General features: G+C 35.8%; 1 protein-coding gene across 1 annotated transcript in view; it reads left to right on the top strand.

Moving 5' to 3' along the window:
* Positions 1 to 1,289: 1,289 nt before the first annotated feature.
* Cox7b2 (cytochrome c oxidase subunit 7B2) overlaps positions 1,290 to 21,725 on the top strand; it is a 106,378-nt gene continuing 85,942 nt past the window's right edge. The window contains exon 1 of the mRNA XM_034508289.2: positions 1,290 to 1,382. The gene's annotated coding sequence lies outside the window, so the exon portion shown is untranslated. The remainder of the gene's footprint in view (positions 1,383 to 21,725) is intronic.

Here is a 21,725-nt window from a genome sequence, read left to right as displayed (position 1 = left end):
TTTATTTAAGTAACAAGCCTATATCTGACTAAAATTAAACCTCGAGTTGGATTGGTAAATCTCTAGTAACACCAAACACATAACACTTTAAGAAGACTGAAGATTTTTCAGTTACTTTTCTATTATTGTGATAAAACACCATGGTCACTGCAACTTATTAAAAAAAAAAACTTTTACTTTGTAGCTTACAGTTTCAGAGAGTCAGAGTTTATGACTATCATGGCAGGGACGATAGCAATTGGCAGGAATGGTGTTAGAGAAGTAGCTGAGATCTACAAGCAGGAGGCAAAGATTACTAATGGAGAATGTAGGGAATGACTTGGGATTTTGACAGCTCAAAGGTCACCTTAGACACACATGCTCGAATAAAGCTACACCTCCTCCAACAAGACCATATCTCCTTCAATGAGGCCACTCCTCCTTAGGCTTCACAAACAGTTCCACCTACCGAGGGCCAAGTATTCAGATCTATCAGCCAACGGGGGCCATTCTCTTCTAAACCATCATAAGAGATTGTTTTAAAAATTTAAAAAGCATCATACTATATCAAAATATGTTCTCCAGAAAATATTAGTGACAGTATTAAAGACTTTAAAGCTGATATAATTGCTAAAATACATCAACACATGCCAATAATTTAAAATAATGCTTTAAATTTATATTATGAACATAGAAATGTTGAGATATTTTTGCCGTTAATATAAATAAAACAATATTTCATTATATTATTTTAGTATTTAGAAACAATTTCATTTGCAAAATCAATTTTGAGTTAGTTATATTCTTCATTAGTTCATCAAAGTCACATCGTCTAATCTTAAACTCCTTGGATTCTAAATAATTATATTTCTATTTTCTTATTCAAAGGTCCCATCTTGGTCATAAGACCATTTTGTCACCATTATAAGCATCTTGAAATAGGAGAGGCCAGATAGTCATAAGGAATTTTGACCTTCCTTTGTGGTTTTAAAAATAATTTCAAAGTTCCTTCACAACTAAGTGTAATAAAAATATAATTGAGAGAAAGTCCGTGCCTTGTCAGAGAGTACAGAGAGTACTGTGGTTTCGAAGAGAAATGTCAACAAAAAAAACAATGAATTGGAGTGTGAGGAGGATGCATATATTCAATCTTTTGGTTTACACAGGGACATTGATGTATTAAAACACTCTCAACGCGAGTCTCCTTCCAGTGGAGGTAATGAGGTCATTTGATTGGTCAGTTGGGAAGGTTGAAAGGCATCAATTTCATGCGTGCCACGCCTCTTCCTTTCCGCTAGGGCGGGAGCTACACAGGAAGTACCTCCCTCACTGAGGGGGATATTGACCGGTACTGGATTAGCCTCCGCGCCATTTTCTTTTGTCTTTTGCCTGTGGTGTAGCTGGTAAGTGCAGTTTCAAGGTTTAGGTTTTTATCAGTAGTTCGCAGAGATTATCTCTAATGGTTAATAATTGGCTGTACAACTAGTTCTAACTGCTTTCTTAGTTAACTGCTTGTCACCCCCACCCCATCCCCCAGGGGAAAGGGACCGTTTCTGTTGGATTTCCCTCACAGTCTAATATCTTAGGATGTAGAGTGATTGTAGAAGAATAATTCTGTTTGAAAAAGAATCGTGACATGATATCCATTTTATTTGTGTTTGTGGAGACGGCCTGCCTGTTTGGTTCATTGATAGTCCAGGTTAGCTTAGACCTCAAAGCATAACTTCTGAGCACTGTGATCCAGGCTGGCCCTGGCACGCACAGCCACAGTTAAAAGCAGGAGGCAGTGAGTCAGGTACACGGCTAGGGATTGTTTTCTGTACTGAGTGATTTGTCCAGTGAAATATAACAGTTTTTATAGAAGCTTACACTGTCTTCTAGAGTCAAGTTTGGGAACCTTGGTCTGTAAAAAAGGCTGGTGAGCTTTGAGCAGTACAGCAAGTGCGTTCTACTCGAGAGTGGAAGATAGCTGTATTAAATGAGCCCTGAACTTTTTTTTTTTTTTTTTATTGCTGTGACTGGCCCAGAAGTCTGTAGAAATTAATTTTTTTTAAAGTCACTTTGTATGAGACAAAGATGTGATGATAGATTATTTTTGGTATGGAAGCAGTTTAGAATTCAAAGTGTTCCCCCCCCTCCCCCCGACATCAGGAGAAGTATCTTCCTGAACTGTGTCAGGCATAAATATGTGGCATAAAAAGTAGACTCAGATTCTGCTTTACTCTTCTATCATTTTATTATTTGATCAAGAGAGAGAATTATAAAAGAATAAGTCTTGGACATATGGCACTTGTATATAGGTTTTAAGTTTGCTCCAAGCTTTTAATCTGCAGTTGGCTTTGTATTTGATAATTCTGTGCACTCTTGACAGTAATTCTGATTATTGGAATCCAAACTTACTTGACTACAGGAGCCGCATAAAGATAACAAATTATGAAGCTGGGATTATGACGTCTGTTTTATAAGGAATGAGGACCATTCATGCTACTACTCAAATTTTCATAGAATGCTGGTATCCTAAAATAGTTTATACTTTGTGCATCAGTATTAATTTACAGCAGTGGAAGAACATAAACAGTATGAATGTGAGCCAGAGGAAAACTTCTTCAGGAAGAAAATAAAAATTTTTACTAGCAATGACCTGGAAATGAGATTTGATGTACATACATTTAAGAGGGAAACGGCTTCAAGAGGGACCCAGAGGAATGCAGCAGAGTGTTAGGAAGGGGTGCTGCTCAGTGGATACTTGGTTGAAACAGGAGATTAATCCCAAATAAGCATGTGTTGGAAGTATTTATGTAAAGAAAAAATTCAGAGCTTCATCTAAGGAAATGATAAAAAAAAATGCTTTCATACATTTCATGACCATTTTACTACAGAAGTAAATATGGTAAAGGTTGGGAAACTAGAAAGAGGCCCATGAGATTATATATTTATATAATAGAAAGAATGCTTAAGAGAGGGGACAAGGGGAGTAATAAAACATTAGAAATGAAAGCAGAAGCAGAATTGGGATACTGAGGGTGAATAAAGGGTACAGAGGTGGGGAAGAGGCAGGAGAAAGATGGAATGGACCACATGAACCAAAGCTAAGTTTGTATTAAAATGCCAAAAGGAATTTTGATGCTTTGTAAGCTAATAGAAAACTAAAAGTACAAAAGGAAGATCTTAGCAAATCTGTGAGTATATGAACTATTCATGATTTTTCAAGGTATATAGCTACTATGGAGTTTGAGTATAAATGTATTTTGTGTTTTGAATAAATGTTTTTATAGTAGTTAACATAAGACTTAGCTAGATAAGATATATATGTTTTTTTTTTACTTAAAAACATTTTTAATTCTACTCTCATACTTTACATCACAACCTCAGTTTCCTCTCCCTCCACTCTTTCCAGCCACCCCTCCCCCACTTCCCATCACCCCCAGATCCACCCCTTTATTCACACCAGAAAAGAGAGAAAAGTAAAAGAAAAAGAAAAAGAGCAGGCCTCTGAGGGATATCAACCCAACATGGCATAGCGAGTTACAATAAGACCAGGCACAAACCCTCATACCAAGGCAACCAAGTAGAAGGAAAGGGTCCTAAGAGCACGCAAAAGATTCAGAGACACCCTCACTCCTGGTGTTAAGAGTCTCAGAATAACACTTAGCTACACAAGCATAACATATATGCAGAGGACTTGGTACAGATCTGTGCAGTGCAGGCTGTGTGGTTGTCACTTCAGTTTCCGTGAGCCCTTATGATCCCTGCTTAGTTGATCCTGTGCTCTGTATGCTGTGTTTTCCTGGTGTTTGTAACCCTTCTGGCTCCTAGATTCCTTCCTCCCCCTCTTCTATGGGGTTCCTCTGGCTCCACCTAGTGTTTAGCTCTGCATCTGCTCACATCAGTTAGATGATGCCTCTAACGACAGTTGAGCTAAGCACTGGTCTATGTGTATAGCAAAATATGATTAGGAATAATTCCATTGATTTTTTTTTGCCAGTAATGTTTGATTCTATCCTGAGTCTCTGGATCTTAAGCCTCTGGTTCCTGACTATCCAGGCAGTGTCAGGCCTGGGCTTTGTGTTATGGTGTGGGTCTGTAATTGGACCAGTAATTGGTTGACCAGTTCCACAAGTTCTCAGCCATCATTAATTACCCCAACACATCTTGCAGATAGGACAGATTGTAGGTCAAAGGTTTTGTGATAAACTGTATTGAAAGAAGTCAGGATGTAGTATAAGTTAAACGTTGGATAGGCTAGTCATGTAGCATGAGGAAAAGTTCTTCCTTGCAATTATTAATTCCAGGAAGGTGTATGTGAATGAGAGGGTGGAGGGATGGTATTTGAACAGTAGTTACTTGTGGTGAACTCAAAATGAAGCCATTTTTATTTTAGTAGTAGAGCAAACTAAACATTAAGAATGTAGATAGACGTATCTTACCAAAAGGATGTAGTTAAGAAAATAAAAAGCAAAGAAGGCAGATATTCATTTGCAACAAAGCAGCATTGATTTGTGTGGTAGAGAAGAGAAAAATAAACTAAGTAGTTGAAATGTGCAGAAATGCAGAGTGAGCCCAGGACCTAGGGTATGCTAGGCAAGGGCCCTGCAGTGATTGCTACATCCGTCGTCCTCAGCTTTTTAAATGTTCTTAGCTTAAAAAGTTAAGAAGTGTAGAAGAAAGCTAGAAATAAGTGAAAATTAGAGACATAATCCTGGCTTGTACAAAATAAAAATATGTCGTATTAAAGAATGATGCTGAGAGTGAGCAATTGACAATGCCTAAAGGGACACACGAAAGAGAAATTAATTGTCATTGGACACTTAGGGGAACATGCTTCAGAAGCATCAATTGCAGCTCCAGTTTAGGAATCTACTCAGAGTAGTTTTGCAGCTTAAACTAAGGCCTTCCCTAAGATGCACACTTCACCAGTGCAGGGAGTCTCCAGTCACTCAAAAGATACTTAGTTGAAAGTGCTTGACTGCTAGAGAGACGCTGTTTCATTTTAAAAGTATACTTCCATTAGCACCCAAACAATGCCAGCAACTAGGAAGAAATGAAGACATTTTAAAAAATGAACATTAAGAATAAAATGTACTTTAACCCAAATGTGATGATTTGATGATAAACTCTTAAACTTTTTTGAAAGACAGGATAGATGAGATTTTAATCCATACTGGACACAGCACATTGAATCCATTTTCCTCTTAGATATAATGAACATATAAAAGAAAAATTAGCACACTGATAGAAGTCCCCTGGATTGTATGATGCACATATAAACTGGCCTGCATCCAGTTGAGGCTCAGAAGAAAAGTACTTTTATGTTCTTTAGTCACCATTTATCTTTGGTTTCTAATTTTTATAGAATGCTGTTTTATGATTGAGGGATGTCTATATTTAAACTCATTGGTGGGGAGATAGTTCTGTATTTACATATTATTTTGTTGGTCTTTATCCATGAATCTTCAAACCCTAAAGTGGTTTAAAAATGTATACCTTTGTAAATCTTCTCTTCATGTCTCTACCCATCTCCATCCCTTCATTTAGTAACCCCTGCCCCCCCTTTGTAAAAAATGAAAACTTACAACAATTAAATGCCTGATGCTGTCCTATATATTAACTCATAACATATTACTTCAGCCTTCTGCAGTAAGACTTCTTAGTTAGGGTTTCCATTGTTGTAAAAAGATACCATCACCAAAGTAACTCTTATAAAGGACAACATTTAATTGGGGCTGGCTTACAGGTTCAGAGGTTCAGTCCATTATCATCAAGGTGGGAACATGGCAGCATGCAGGCATGGTGCAGGAGAAAGAGCTGAGAGTTCTGCATCTCGTTCTGAAAGCAAACAGGAGAAGACTGGCTCACTGGCAGCTAGGAAGAGGGTCTCAAATCCCACCCCACAGTGATATACTTCCTCTAACAAGGTCATTCCTACTCCAACAAGGCCACACCTCCTCATAGTGCCACTCCCTGGACCATACATTTCAAATCTCCATAGCTTCTTTTAGTTATTTTAAATACAGGCTTAGCATTTAATTTGCAAGTGACAGAAGCAGACCTAAGCAGTCTGAGTTCCTAAGTTAAAACTAGGTCAAGTGCCCAGGAGGTTCTTTCCGAGTCATGTTTTTAAATACAAATATACACAAATATGAACATATATTCATAACTTTTTCATTTTTACATAACTAATTTATCTTTTACACTTCTGTGTGCCTTTTTGGGAAAGTTAACTACATATTGTGAAAATACATTCATTTTTGTGTAGCAATCATCCCGAAGCTTTTCTTTTTTTTACAGTTATATAGTAATACTTTGTTGTGTGAATATGTTTTGGTGCATTTGAATAGTTTTCTTTTGATAAATACCTGACTTAATGGTTCCATTTCTTGAATATGCTTTGGTTAACTCTTCACCATGTACAGATAAATAATTTATTGATGTACATGAAGTAATATGATGGAAAGCATCAGATTGAATAGTCTAATCATATACAGGTTCAATGATTAAATCTGTAAGCAGGGAGTAGAGGATATATGCTGTAAAAATGAATAATTCAGGTTACACACAAAAAATTAAACTTATTGCCATGGACAGTGTGAGATTAGTACCATTTTTGATAGGAAAGGAAAAGAACAAAAAATAAATACTTTAAGAAAATAAGTCATGGTAAATTGAATATGGAAAAATGGAAGTCAGGAAGACCAATTAGGGAATACTGGAATAATACAAACAAGAAATGATGAGAACATCTAATATAATTTTGGTTTTTAGAGCAGAGAATTCAAAAGAATACATTTTTTTATAGAGTAAATGTATGAGTAGAGGGAATGAGGTAATTTAGAAATAACTTCTTGATTAGAGAAACAAATACGAATTTGGAAGGAAAATGGGAAAATTAATCTTAATGTTGATTTGTCTATAGGCCAGGCCAATTAGTATATTTGGATCACAGAGTTTAGGTACTGAGTTGTTGACTACAAGGTAAAGTTTTAGAGTTCACCAAATTCAGTAGTCATGAGAGTGAGGATGAACTTTAAGTTATAAGGGCAAAGCTGATAGAGTTTGGAAAAAAAATACCATGTTAAGAAAATGAGAGATCCAAAGAACATGGGGGCACAGTTAAGGAAGCTGTCATAATAGTGTTATAAAATTAATATGCTTATCAGTATTAATTTTTATGTGAGTTAAGAGAAAATGAAGTCTAGGAAATTTATTAAACTGGTTTGTAGTGTTCCCAGGGTGTGTACTGTAGATACCTGAGCCTATAGTGCAAATACAGACTTTTAAGATCTTGTACATTATTTGCAAGTGACAGAAGCAAAATAATGTACATCTTGTACATTATTTTGTCAAGTACTATGGGACTGAGCCTTCTTAGTTTGAGAAGTGGAGGTGACATTGAGAGAGCTGTGCTGAGTTGATATCCGTAGGGGTTATTTGAGCGATACCTGATAGTATATGGAATAAGAGTGTCCTTCTGTCTCCTGATTACGCTAGGAACCACCAGCTGCTGCTGTTTGACAGAAGTCTGTGTTATCTGTTGAATAGGGATAAATTAAGGTCACTTATAAAACTAATGTTCAGAAGGTCATATGATAAATATTCTGTTACAGAGAAAGAGTACAGCTGACCCAGTGCTATCGTATTGGAGATTTTTATGTTGATAAAAGTGAGGAAAAGAACTTGTGACTTGATGGTTCCTTCCCTCCCTCTCTCCCTCCCCCTCCCCCTCCTTGCTCCTTTGCTCCCTTTCTCACTTTTCCTCTCCCCTCCTCCTCTTCCCGTTATACCCCTTTGTGTGTGTGTGTGTGTGTGTGTGTGTGTGTGTGTGCATGCAAGTCTGTGCACGCACACATATACGCATACGCACATCTGTTTTCTGACTGTGTGTGTAACGGTCTGAAACAAGGGTGGTTTCCAGAGAAAAGAGTTTCAGAACCTTAATTTTAAAACACAGCTAACAATTCATGACAAGGCCTACAGCCTAAGTGACCTGTATTCCCAGACAGTTGCCCCTGTCTTGACCCTGTTTGTTTTGGTTCAGTTGTCTATGCCCCTGAGGTGAAGCAAAAATAGAGGACAATTGGGAAGCCAGCCATGGACTATAAAATAAGCCTTCAATTGTCATTTTAATGGGTCTACCATTTACCATAATTTAATTTCCTTATCCCCAAAGAATATATCTTGTGTTATAAGTTCACAAGGTGACACATCATCCAGAAAACTATTTATTTTTCCTATCTTTTTCACACAAAGACTAAGATTATTCTTGCAACAGTAATCAAGACTTTCTGTCTTGGGTTTGCAAAGAAAATGCATTCATCTGTAGTTGAAAGAGAAAATTGAAATTCTGCTACAGATGATAAAGCACATTCTCCTCCTCTTTCAATTTTGTTTGTTCGTATCAGCTGAACTGCATTAATAAAAGCAAAGGATGCCTGTTGCTAGTCATGGCAAAACTGACATTTGGTCGCCTCAGATTATCTGAGGTATCAGGAGGTTTACTCCTTTTGTGGAACCCTGTGCTTTTAGGTTTCTTTCTCTTGCTTCCCTTTTCTTTAATTAATTTATGGTTTTGAGTGCTAGATGGTATGAAACGAACCAGTGAAATAGCCTCTAGACAATTTTACCACTAGCTTTTATAGCTGAGCAGCTGTGAATCTTCCAAAAAAAAAAAAATGATCTCAAGTATGATCGGCCTTCCTATCTGCTTACTGTAGCCATTTAGTCAGCATTACTGATGAGTGGTCTCGGAAACAGTCCAGTAGGCTCATTAGGATGAGTCACTCTAGCTTTAATGATTGATCGCATGTATCTACTGTGTTAGCCATGAAATGACTGCTGTGTACACTCACTCATAGTACAGCCATCACAGTAATAAAAAGCATCCCAAAAACGAAGTAGGCAGGTGGTTTGTAGATAAAATACTATAAACGAAAATATGTATACTAAACTTTCCTTTTTCTCATAAGATTGTCTCTCGTAGCCATGCCAATTGGGAAACTATAGTAAAATTTAAAGAGGAAAGGCTAAGACCAAGGACAATTTTATATTCATAGGTACTTAATAAAAGGTCTTTTTTAGTCAGACCTATAACAGGAAGTCAGTGGCACATGTCTCGGCAAAATAAGTTTAAATCTGCTTTTTTGGCATACTTATCTAGAGGCCTTATGGAGTTTCTCTTTCCTCTAAATTTAGTTTTGTAAGGAGATGAAATTAATTGTCTCTGAGTTTTAATTGGTAGTGATGGTGTTTGGAAAAAAGGCTTTGAAAACAGTCAGCTCAATTTCAAGTTGAAATGTAATTATTTTCTAGTTAAGTGTATTTTAATTAACAGTGTTTCCTTTATTGAGATAAAAAATTCATATAGCCTGAAGTTTATATAATGTGAGGAACCTTAAAATATGTAATATAAATATATATTTGCATAGATTTGTATCAAAATGTCAAATAAAATAAAATGCAACATTATTAATATCTATAATCCTTTATCTGTATGTTTGTTTAAATTTCATATAATATATTTTAAGTCTATTCATTCTTTACAAAAAAACTCCTTCCATAAACTCCTCCCCTTCACTGCCCACCTAACTTCATGTTTTCACTCTGATCAAACAGCAACAAGGAGTCCAGTTTCTTTCGTTTGTCTACTCCTGGCTGAAGGGCCTGTTCTCTAGTGTAATCAATGTGCTAAGTGACTTTCTATCAGAATGTCATTCTTCCTCATACAGCAGCAATCTAATGACATTAGATCCTTGTCTAATAGGTGGGGCTTTGTGTCCACCCTCTTTTCTCTATCCTAGGATTGTGACTGGCTTGAGTTTTGCAGGTCATGTACACGCTATCACAGTCTGTGTGCATTCATGTGCACATCTTTTGTGTCAGAAAAATACTGTTTCCTTGAAGTCATTCACTAGCTCTTGTTCTTAGAATCTCCCAATGCTCTCTTCTGCAGATATCTCTAAGCCTTGAAGGGAGTGTTGTGTTATAGAGATTCCCATTTAGACCTGAAAGTCTCTAATTCTCTGCATGTTGATCGGTTGTGGATTTCCATATTCATTGCTGTTTATTAATAGGAGCTTTTCTGATGAAAGTTGAGCAGTGCTCTGTTGTACAGGTATAGCATAAACTATTAGGTGTCATTCTATTGCTATGTTCTTTTAGCAGAATAATCACAGTAGGTGTTCCCTTAGGGCCCATGACCTAGCCTAAAGTTTTTGGCCTCATTGACAGTGATAAGCATGTGTTCCATCTCATGGAGCAGGCCTTATATTTAAAAAGTTGGTGATTTCAATAACTTTCATACCGCAATTGTGCCATTGCACAAATAGGCATATCTGGCTGTGTTGGCTGTTGATTATAGATTGCAGCATTAATAGCTGGGTCACACAGGATTATTTCTCTCCTGAGATATTATATAGAGTACCCCACCCAGCCCTGTGAATCCTAGCATGTAGAGATAAAGCTTCCAGTTGAGCATCAGCTAGATTTCTCCATGCTCTCTAACATAGGTATCCAGAGTCTTAGTAATAGGATCTTACTGTCAAGTTCTTGGGGTAACTGATAGCTTTGGCATAGACTTTAGTTTGGGGGTAGTTGCTTCAGTCCTGTCTTGACCAATTACTCATATCCCATATTATTAGCTAAATTCTACTTGATTGTTTTATCTGTAGGGAAAAGTGAACTCTAAGTTTTATTTTTATTTTGTTCTATAATTTAACTGTGCCTCTGAGCTATAATCCTCTGCCACAAGTTCTAACATGCTGGGATTATAGACAAGTGATGTTGTGCTTGGCTTTATTTTTACTTTAAAAAGCATAGGTAGCAATTTTTCTTAAATTGTACACCTTTCTTTTGCATTACCACTCCTGGTTTTGAAATTCCACATCTTTGACTCTATTCAAAGTTTCTTGCTCAGATTCCTTCTTGTCCTAATGGAAGCTCTAGCAAACTTCCGCATTCTGAGATTTCATTTTATTCCACCATCCATGCTGAAGCTTCTACAGGAGCCAATCTTGCTTGGCTCTACTCATACTATTCTGAAATGATGGACCATATTAACAAAACATTTGATAATTTAATCACTGATTCAGAACTCAAGCTTCAGTGCATTTTTCCAATGTTTTTGTTGTTGATGTTTCTTTCCTGGTCTTGTACCTGAATCTAAGTGAAGGATAAAGAAATTTGAAGGAGAGAGTTCTGTTTTTAGTTCCCAGACTAGCACAAGTAAATATTTATAACAAGAAAAGTTCTACAACAAAGTATAAACAAAGCATTGTATAAAAGGAGAGTGGATCCAGCTGACTAGAATAGTGGAGATTACTTGTCTTATTATTTTTTTTCAAAACATTTTCTAGGAAACTTCCTATAAATGGAATTTTATAGCCATTAAATATGAAAAATCATAGACTAAATTCCCTTTACGGGATCCTCATTATGTTCTTACCAAGTTAAGTATCTAATATCACCTTCACCCAAGAAAACTGTATAAATTTGTAGATATCGCCTCACTTTATTTGATCTTGAAAATGTTTTTTACAGCAGCAACGCAGTCCAGTAATGGTTGTGTCATAATGACACGTTGCAAACTTGGTTTACGAATATATAGGGTTACTTTAATTTTCTTTCTGTATAAGGAATCTTTTTCTTCTTTTTTTTTTTTTTATTTAATTGGATGCTTATATGAGGTCAAAAACTAATTTGGAATTAGAGAGTCAAATATTTAGAAGATCACATTTCCAAACACCCAAAGCTGGTGGCAGCTCCCCACAGGAGGCAATAATCTATGTTTGCATGGGCTTCAGTTTCTGTATTGCGGCCAAATCAATAAACATCTCTTGGTTAAATGTGTTACAGACTGAGCAGTTAATATCAGGAAGAAATAGGAAGAATCAGAAATGTGCAGACTGTTGCACTTGACTTCTCTGGGGAAAGATGATCTCTCCCTTTGGTATTGGTATTGATATGTTAAGTTGCTGTTCATTAGAGCATTGTGGGTTTTACTCAGTCTTGGTTCTTTCAATTCAGTTTTCCCCAGAAAGACATTTAATGATAGCTAAAAGTACATTTAACTGAAAAGGGTAAGAGAGTAAGGAAATGAACGTATATTAGATGTCCTTTTATACAGAATGGTAACAAAAGAAATATTCTTACATAAGAGACCCATTTTTTCTTCACTGCATCACAATAGCATGCTTGCAATTTGAGTTGGTTCTACATTGGTTATAATAATGCTCAGCTTGCAGGAGCTGCTTCCTTGAAAAGTCTGTAGTCGTTTCAGCTTGTACCGTCTTTTGTCGGTGATACTGGCTGAAAGAAAAGGTAGAGAAGCAAGACCTGAACAGACTAACCAGTAATATAGTATTGCACTATATTCCTTGTCAGTTCTGTATTTCAAAGAGATATTAAATGGAATCTATGATTATATTTTTGACCAGGACTCACCAGAACATTAAGACTTTCATCATCTGTGATATAAAAGTGTGTTTTATTCACCTGATTATTTATTATTAAAAGCGCAGTATACTCAGGTGACTTAGTATCTTCCCCTAAGTTCCCAAATGTCTCTGTGCTCCTCCTTTTTTACTCCTCTCTTCTGTATCATCTTCTAAACTAAAATAAATGAAGATCTTAAACCATTTCTTGATTGCTTCTATTTTTTCTGTAAACTCACCTTATGGTCATTTTGTTACCATCTGTATGTTAACATCTTCCCAGGTCCTCTACCTGACCTGAATCTTTCTTTAACTTGGTCTTCAGAGTAATTTGCAGTTATCTATCTGCATATACTCTCAAGTTTTTGGTTATTACTACTGAAGGTTTCCCTACAGTGTTCTATTGTTTTAACTGCTATCATTTAACTACCCAAGTTGAAATCATTCAATCAGTCAACAAACGAAATGACATGACACACAGTATTATTCTTGGTCTCATGCCCTACATGAGAAAAATGTTTGTCTGCAACTTTATGTATTTATCTGGAGTCTGACCACTCTTCTATTTTCAACAGAACACTCTTAGTTTGTTCAAGTATCAGTTTGTTATGCTTCACAGATTGTCCTGGTGAAAGTAGCAGTCATCTTATCCTTCTTTTCATCTGTTAGCTGTGTCTAATATCTAGGATCCTTGAGAAGAGACACAGATTGTCTTTGTTTTCTTCTTTTATATAATAGAAATCTAAACTGGCCCAGCATAGGAACCATACACATAGGCATGTGGCAATAGTTAAGAAGTAAATGAACAAAGCATCATTTATAATATTGCGGACCATGCTTAGTGCAGCATCTTTTGTGTTAGACTGGGCATTAGGAGTATGATCATAGTCATCTATTATTAGTGTCAGCCATGTGGCCAGATCTTGCATTTAGCAGTTAATCTCTCATTGAACAGAAGCCAAATATTTGTAATTATGAAAATATGGCAAATACTGAGGAAGGCTTGCACTTAGTTTTATGCTCTAATGTACCACAGTGACATAAATATTTAATACTTATTACAGATTCTACTTTCTGAGGGATTATATCTAATTCTGTTACTCCTGTACCTGGGCTCACTGGCAGAGAGGTATGGATACTTGGGGAACCTCTCTATTGTCTGTGGTACTGATACTTCATTCTTTGCAAACATTTCTTTATAAAGATAATAGAGTCTAAATTAGTCAGAAAACACTGAGTAATATAGAAACAGAAAAGAATTATTCAAAAGAAATGACAATTATTAACATTTTGTATATGTCCTGTTTATTTCACTTGTAAGATGCAAGCTAAAGTAGTTGAAATAATATAAAAACTGTGGACTGCAAACACCAGGGCTGGCAGAGTAATGATTCACCTGAGGCAAGAAGGAAATCTGGTTGAACACATCTCAGTATCTGGTGTTGGTTCAACTTCTAGAATCTGACACTAGACAGTTTATTTTAGGCATATTTAAGTACAGTACAATTTTAGGAAAAGTTTTTGGGTTTTGGTAACAATTATCTCAATCCCATGAACACAATAGAACTTAAATGTGTGACTATATCAAAACTCTTTGGCATAGTGCCTGTGACCTCTTGCATATAAAGATGGGTTCTATAGCTTAAGGGCCTTGGGGAGGATCTGGTGTAATACAGATAACTTCGAGTACACTAAGCTATAAAGTACATGTAACATCTCCAGTAAGGATAGTTTCTAATGACTGTGAAGCAACACTCAAGATCATGGTCTAGAGAGTCTGCTTTATGTGTAATATTCTGGGAGATTCAAGTGCATCCTACCCTATAGCTAGCATGGGTCACCAGGTTATTAACTACATCCACTCCCAGCCTTATGGGCAAAAAACAGGTATGCATCTCTTTCATTGAAGATATAACCCTGTGTGTTTATATTCCTGGTTTTCCTAGTGTTTATCTGTGTGCCCAAGGACCTCATGCCCTTTACAAACAGTTATAAACACTGTTTGTTTTAGAGGTCTTTGCTTTTGGTTTAAATAAGCTTAATAAAATAGCTGGTGGCATTTAACTTTCTCATCACATGAACCATAGGCACTGCTTTTATGGGAAATTTCAAACTACATTCTATCTGCATTACCATTACATGGTGCTTGATATATGATACTTGTCTTCTTTCCATACTTTCCAGCCATATAATGCTTGTGAAATAATGGCTCAGGAGTCTTGTATACCTTGTTATACAGTTCGTGATATGTTAATAAGACGAAGCAGTGAGGCATTGGAAAATGGAATTTAGTGAATTAAGTCAATAGTTGGAACAAGCGAGTATCCTAGACTTCAAAAATGGTAGAATGAATAGTACTATGCTGTCATATTTAATAGTCAGAGGGAGAATTGCATTCTAGCACTGCTTGTGACAAAACCTAAGCCTTAAGGAAACTGACATATACAAAGTAGAACATGTGGAGCTCCAAAGGAGAGGCTAAAATTTCTAGTTAGAGGGAATGGAGTTCATATGACTAGTGAAAAAGGGAAAGGGGGCTGTTTATAAGGATAGTCTATCTAGATGTACCAAGCAGGTTTTCCTTGATTTATTTAATGTAACAGGATCATTATAAGAATGATAGAAAGTACAGAAAAGTAGCTGCTATGATTATCCTTTTGTTTTTTTTCTTTTGTTTTCATTTAGTTTTGTTTGTCTTTGTTTTTTGTTTTTTTTTTTTGTTTTTTTTTTTTTTTTTTTTTTTTCTTTTGTTGTTTGTTGTTGTTGTTTTAAGACAAGGGCTCACTATGGTAGCTCTGGCTGTCCTGCAGTGAAACCAAGCTGGTCTTTTGAGCTCACAGAAGTCTCTGCTTCCCAAGTGGTGAGATTAAAGTTGTGTACCATTATGTCCAGATGCTGCTGAAATGTCCTTGGTACTTATTTTATGGTACTCAAGGATGTGAGGATAGAGCAAGAGGAAGAGGGACACTTGGAATTGGATGAAATAGAAATATGAGTCTAGTAGAAAAGCAGTATCAAAGTAATATGAAATGGTTAAGAAAAATATCAGTCTTCCCATCTTTGCTGTTATCTGAGGCATTGTATATACTTTTATGAGTAGAAGACAAATATTTGCAATGAATGTCCAAATTTTAAGCTGGTGTGAACAACAATAGAAATTCAAAAGGCCAAGATTCAAAGATGACTTACTTTCCTTAGGAATTCACTTAAGTCTTAGAGAATGTAGGCACACTGTCAAGATACAAATGTCTGTGTCTCCGTGGAAGTCCCTGAGCTCTTATGCTAAGTACTAAGGGGCACCACGTTGCTATTCCTATTGTGCTTCTAATGCTCAGTACACAGCATGGGAATTATTGCTTATCTGTAAAGTTCGGATTGTCACTGTGAAATGTTGTTTTCCAGATGTTTGAATCATTAAAAGTAGTGTCAGCACAGCAAGCAGGCATGCCATTTGGGCCATCTACATTTTCAGCAGGGGCTGGCAGCCTACTGTTTTTTTTTTTTTTTTTTTTTTTTTTCTTTCTTTTCCTGATTAATGGTTCCGAATAGAAATGAAGCATTTCTAGGAGATGACAGAGGAATCTTTAACCTGGCCACCTTTCTCCTTTGTTTTTATTCTCCTGCCTGTCTTTATGAGGCCTGCAGAGGCAATAACTAATTGCATAAGGGAACTAGGGAAGAGTCTGGTATAAGCTTCTTGTCTCTTGTGTTTGGATTAAATCACTATGACTTGATAGTCACACCTCAACATGAGACATTTTCTTTTATGTGTGGTTCTTTGTCCATGATATTTACAGATTCTTACAAAACTTAAATAGTGGTTGGTAGGCGGGGTTCATATGAAGGATATGAGGCAACTTATTTTTCCCATTTTTTATAGTTCCACATCCATTGGGACTAGAAGAAAATTATGCCTTTTAAGTCTGCAGTCTTTTTTTTTTTTTTTTTTCTGTGTATGCTCCTAGGCTAGGATGACACAATGAAGAACGCCCAGAAAAATTGCATCAAATGCTTAAAAACCTTCCCAGAAAGCCAAGCAAGCAGGTGGATTTGGAAAAATGGGATCAGTTCCTCTCTTTCCTGTATCTTTCCCCTCCTTCTTCCAGTTTTCTTCTTTTATTAAGCCCTTCTCAATGTGAAGCACACATAATGGGGCTTCCTTCTATTAGAATTGTGGTGCTAATTGAAGAAAAGAAGATGTTAGGGCTTCCTATTGCTTGGAAGACTTCTTCCAGGAGTATAAAATACCCATCTGTGAATTTTTCCCACAATTAACAGTTCTTTCCCGTAGGCAGACTCCTTGCATACAAGATTTTTTGACCAAATATTGTTGGTCCATATGGAGCTTTTCCTCACACTGAATTTGTGGTTTATTTTACTATTTGAAAAACTTAAAGTAGATTCTAGGTTCTTGTCTACTCTTGTTTAAGAAATAATTGCATATATCATTGCTTTTGCTTTCTGTAAATTTTTGTTTGAACATATATTGCAATGTTTAAAATTACATATTTATATTTAGATGGATGTGAGCCACTATGTTGTTGCTGGGAATTGAACTCAGGACCTCAGAGCCATCTTTCCAGCCCTCATATTATGACATTTTAATTTATTTGTTGTGTTATTCAACAACTAGTTAGTTTTCATGGCTCTTTTTCATTATCATAGAACTCTTTTAAAGCAATCTGTATTTTTTTTTAACTTAAATAAACATAGATATGTACATATTGTATATCTAAGGAAGATTTTAAGTCCGGTTTCTTTTTTTTACTGTGTTCATAGCTGCATTTGTTCATATTTTTAAAAGTGTTTTCTCATGCTTCCTTCTCACCAAGGAATCTGGCATATGAGTCATGTTAAAGCTGGTTCCTATAGCTCTCCTTAGGCTCACATGAAGTTTGGTGTCTTAGGTAGTTTTTACCTCTTTATATGTCCATGGGGACAAGTGTCTCAATGTGAGATGTGACGATGGCTTTACAATTGCCAGTGATTCCTTCCAGCGTCCCTACTGTGCTCTCCTTTTCTTTGAGAATCTTAAGTATGGTTCGTAGACCTCAGAGATGGCATGGCAAAATGCTCAATAGTTGAATCAGTGCATTTATTATGACATGAAGAAGTCTCTGGACCTGGAAAACTACTGTAGAAAGGCCCCATTGAGGGAAACTTTGCACACTGTTCCTTTGGTACTTAGCCAGTGATGATGACATGGGATCCCAACCCAAACTTTTCTACCATTTTATTATCTCTCCCTACATTATGGACTTTCCTTTCTGTTGGAAAAAAAATTAAATAATGAAATAAATGACAGAACAATTGACAAATTATCCTTCTTAAGTAAACTTTTGCCGATTTTATTGTAGAGCATGAATTTGTAGAAAGGAAGAATTTTTTTCCACCCTAGTATCTGATAATGTGGAATCACACTGTTGTGCATATATTTACTGGTTTGCTGATATTTCTTAAATAGATTAATCATTTTATTCATTTAGTAAATATTAAACACAAAGCACTGCATGCATATAAATCTACAACATAACTATGAAACAGTAGTATATTAAACCCAGCTATTTGTATTTCATTTGTAACATGTCAGCTTTTCTTGTAATAGTAACACTTTATATGTAAATATTTCCTATTGAGAAGAAAACACTAAAGACTGTAAATTAGCGAAGATGTTATTTAGGTAAATTAAGACATGATCAATATATAAAGTAAAATATTAAGTCTAAAATGTAGTTTGGGGAAAATAGGAGGTAAAATCATGTCTTTCTAGAATTAAAAAAAGAAAAAGAAAAGAGGAGAGTAATTTATTTCTACTTAGTTAGTACTGCCCTTACCTAGAGTTCAGTCTTGGATATGAAATTGACTTTTATGGGATTTTTGCTTCATTTTTTTTTGTATTGCGGTATATTTTACCTTTTTAGAAACATTAAGAAGTAATTGGACTTACTTTGTTTTATTTAAAACTACTGCCTTAAATCAGACTGTCATTGTGAATCATGCATTTTAAATGTGTAAGAAATGCAGTCATTTTCCCATTCTACTGTTCTTCACAGGTAATGAGAAAATAGTGCACAATACTGATGGGATGCAGGTAGAAAAGGGGCTAATGATGGGAAATGACAAGACTCTGCTGCATAATTCCTCTGTATTATGCAGGAGACTATTTTACATGGTATTGACAGTAGTGCATTCCTTATAGCTATATGTAATATTATTTGGACTAGAAAACTATATGCTGTACTGGGAAAAAGATACCAGAACTATGTCTTGTTTAAGCCTTAGTATAAAAGAGAGAAAGTTGAGACTGTAGGCTCCTTGTATCAGAACATTTCATGATATATTAATGTAAAGTTTAGTGAAACCATAAATTCAGTTATAGTACAGGTTCAATGAAAGCCATAAACTTTGTGCTTCAGGGTAATTTATCAATTCTGTGTATCTATTGGCACAGTTTGTACTGTCACTTAGATATGTTACAGGTAGGGTTGAGAAAATCAATCAACCTTTTTCATCTTTAGTCTCTTTTGCCTTTGAGATGTGGCAGGAGTACATGGTAAATAAACCTCCAAGCAAGCTAAGAATTCTTTCCCTTTATCCTTTTACAAAGAATTGGAGCTAAGATTCCAATGACCATGTGAGCTTAGTAGTATAATTTTAGCTTGTGAAGTGATATTCCTGTTATCTCAAATACTTATCTAATATGTTCTCATGCTTCAAAGTAAAATAAATTCTGCTTACCATTTAATATGTTGCACCAGCCTCCTTTTTCCAACATTGTTCAGTAATTTGTCCAGCATAAGAACAGGAGAGAAACACATAAGAGAAATAGAATCCATGTTAAAGGATGTGCTTAGTTGCTGGTTTCTATTTTGTAGGGTATTTTAAATTTTATTTTTTGTTAGATGAACATGTGTATTTTATACATTTGCCTAATTTTAAATCTCTTGCGATAGTTTTCATTATTACTTTATTTGAAATAATAATTTCAAACTAAGTTATGTAAGTGAAATATATTCATTGTGTATGAGAAACTGAGTGTGTAGTGAAATGTATCTGAGAAAATGAGCATTTTCATATTACTGCAGTATGAGTCTTCTGATGATGAAAGACAAAATGAGTCTATCATGTGTAAACATTAGTCAGCCTTCACCAAACAATACTTCTTACTGATTTGAAATTATTGTTAAGAAATGGAGTTGGCAGACTGGCATTGTACTATGATCATCAGTTTTTTTTTTTTCCAGTAGTGATTTTGATATTCGCAACTCTGTAGTATAAATAATGAGTTGTATGTCAGCATAGATAGTTTTACTATTTAAAATGTCTTAAAATTACATTTATTTATTTGTGCATTCCTGTGGACACAGGCATGGCTCAAGTGGCGGTAAGAGCCTTTGCCCTTGTGTTTTTTGGTGGTCAAACTCAAGTGGTTCAGCTTGGTGACAAGTACTAGCTGAGGCATCTTGCCTGTCCCTTCTTTTTGGTACTTTAATGAGGCTTTCAGGATTTTCTTTTAATGAGATACTATTTGTAATCTAGTGATACCATTTGTATTTAGTGAGATACTACTTGTATTTAGTGAACTACTATCTAGTTAGATGCTATTTACAGAGTGGAATGATAAATACATTGTAAATTCAAAGAAATATATTTCCGGTTCACTGGAGTGATTGAAAGAGTAAGCTTGGAAAATGGGAAATGAAAAGGAATTTGTTCTTATGGAAGGAAGATTAGCTGAGAAGTCTTAGGATAGCAGATTGATAACTAAAGTAGCACGTTATTCCTGAAAGTTGGATCCTTGTTCTTTTAGAGAGTCTGTGCCTTTACTCGGAATCACCAGAAGCATACTAGGGCCGTGATGAAGACTGGGGAATGATGAAAAGCCAGTTTTAGAAAAATATAATCTATATCATGTTTATTGTGTAGACTGGAATGGCAAAATTTATCATCTAACCAATAAAAATGAGTTGAAATTGTCTGGGGCCTCTAATTGTTCAGTGAGTCTGAGCTTTTTCCAAGGACAGATGCAGAACAATGACATGAGAGAAGTGAAGGGTTAAACTGAACCTCAGAAGCCACTAGGCCAAATGAGCAGGCAGTGCTTCTTCTGTATTTTCACAGTCTACTGAATTGATGCTCTTGTTTAGTAGTTGTTTTGTTCTGTGACATATCTAAACTGTTTGCAATACCCCAGAGGATTTTCTTTTTTAAAGCAGAGTAACATTAAAAGAATGGATACTGAATGGTGATAAATTCTTTGTGTGGAGGTTCTGAAGTATAGCAATTGTATATAGGTAACATGTACTTTAAGTGAATCATGCAGCCTTAGTACCCAGCCATAGATCTGGAAGCAGAGGGGGTGCTAGGAGGTATTTTCAGAATGTAACACTGGAAAGCATAAATGTGCTTGTAATTTTTAGAGAACACTTAGGAGACCTGTTTGTTAACAGCAAACATGTCAAGAACAACACACACACACACACACACACACACACACACACACACATTTAAACAGCATTATGTTTACATATATTTAATTAATCAAATACAACAGAAGAAAGTCTGTGTTAGAGTTGTATGTCGTTGGAGATAATGCATATTTATAAGCATGTTAATATTTAGAGAACTTTCCAGAAAATACTGGTTTGCAGATACTGAGACAAGTTTGCATTTTTTTAAGTATTAGGATATAGATGTAGCTTAATTAGAATACTTCCCTGTCACGCCCAATGCTCTGGGTAGAAACCTGAATGTGGTGGCTCACGTCTGTAATTCCTGTATTTGGAGTGTGCAAGCAGGCTAGTCAGATGATCTAGATCATCCTGTGACATACAGTGAGATCAAGGCTTATATGGGCAGTCTGATTCTCTTTCAGATTTGCACTTATATGCTAATAGGTAATTTTCATGAACTAATAATACTATGCTTTCAAAATTTATCAGAGTCTATATAAAACATAACTATTAAAGGTGAAGTTGATTTTCAGTATAATGAATGTGTAAGCATGCCTTCTGCTTTTGGAGAAACAGCAATAAGACTCAACACCAGAATCAACAGGATGGACTGTATGCTCTTTGGGAGAACCACAATGGAATATGTGATGGTTTGAATGAGAATGGCCCTCATAAGGTTGATTCATATATTTGAATATTCAATTCTCAGTTGATGGACAGTTTAGGAAGGATCAGGAGGTATGGCCTTGTTGGAAGGGGTTTGTCACTTTGGGCGAGCTTTGAAGTTTAAAAAGCCCAATCCAGGCCTGTCTCTGTCTCCCTGCCTCATCTTGTGGATCAGTTGTAAACTCTCAGCTAGTCTTCCAGT

Source organism: Arvicanthis niloticus, chromosome 7, assembly GCF_011762505.2.
Source record: "Arvicanthis niloticus isolate mArvNil1 chromosome 7, mArvNil1.pat.X, whole genome shotgun sequence".
Classification (NCBI taxonomy): Eukaryota; Metazoa; Chordata; class Mammalia; order Rodentia; family Muridae; genus Arvicanthis; species Arvicanthis niloticus.
The sequence above is the reverse complement of the archived record's forward strand: the minus strand, read 5'-3'. Positions and strand labels throughout refer to the sequence as shown.